We start from the raw sequence: 1,157 nt of genomic DNA on the forward strand, positions 1-1,157 counted from the left end.
TAAGAGCTGAAAGCTGTGTTTGCTTGTGTTAGCTTATTATTGTGGAGACTAACATTCAGTGATCATGTGTTCAGACTCATAATGATTACTCTCAGAAATCTTTGTATTTACTGTGTGTTGGATCAATAACTGAGATTCATGGTATCACACAGCTGTGCTGCTGCTGATGTCAGCACATCTGGAACAATACGAGGTATCTGCTACCAGACTGAGCAGGACGTGAGACCTGTGGACTGTTTAAAGCTGTCCCTCCACAGCTCACTCAGACCTGATCCACACCTCAGTGATATTCTCTGACTTCCTCAGTAGAGACAGAAACCATTCAGATCTGGGACCATCAGCTGACTGATGATGTCACACAGACTGTGTTTTTCAGGAACAGTGATTCTGATGTGAGCCTGCTAGCTGACAGCAGACCTGATGAAAGCACATGTTCACATCTGTGAGGACAGACTGGACTCTTTGACTGCACCTTGGTTCTCCTCAGAGGTCTGTACAGGAGCATGTCCACCCCCACTGAAGATCTCAGTCACTGTGAAACATAGAAAGCTGCTTGTGTGGCCTCTGCCTCACATGTAGATACAGCTACAGGTTTCTCTGTCAGTCAGACTGAAACAGTGTCCTGATGCTGCATCATTCAGCTCTGTGCCCCAGTCAGCATCACTGGGAGCTACCAGTGTTTCTGCCCTTTTCCTGTAACACTACACTCAGCACAGGCTCAGCTGGTATCCAGTGTTGGACTTTGGCTTCAGCTGCTGTGATAGATCCTCTAACATAGATCAGCTCTGCTACATGTTGTTAGATAAGTGCAGCTGCTGTCATGTCCTGATGTTTCTCTGGCTCAGCAGCTTCTCCATCAGAGGTTCACATGGAGCTGATCCAGTATCTCCAGTAACTGTGTTCTGTGCCTCACTGGTTCATCCTTCTGTCTGTGTGACGTCAGTCAGATGTTGAAGTTCAACTCTGTAATCTTCACTGTGTCACAGAGTTCAGTGAGTCCCGTTATTCACAGTATCAATCAGATCATCAGAGAACAGCTGATCAGCAATCAGTGGTGCCAACAGCGCCTCCTGTGGTGAGAGGATGCAATAATGCAATGTAGCATTTTTCCACTCAACACTTGCAGTCATGGAAACTGTCTGTTGGATCTGTGTGAC

The sequence above is a fragment of the Mchenga conophoros genome, linkage group LG4 (assembly GCF_057382185.1).
Source record: "Mchenga conophoros isolate Kocher_MC1m ecotype Shallow Benthic linkage group LG4, M_conophoros_male_GT1.1, whole genome shotgun sequence".
Lineage (NCBI taxonomy): Eukaryota > Metazoa > Chordata > Actinopteri > Cichliformes > Cichlidae > Mchenga > Mchenga conophoros.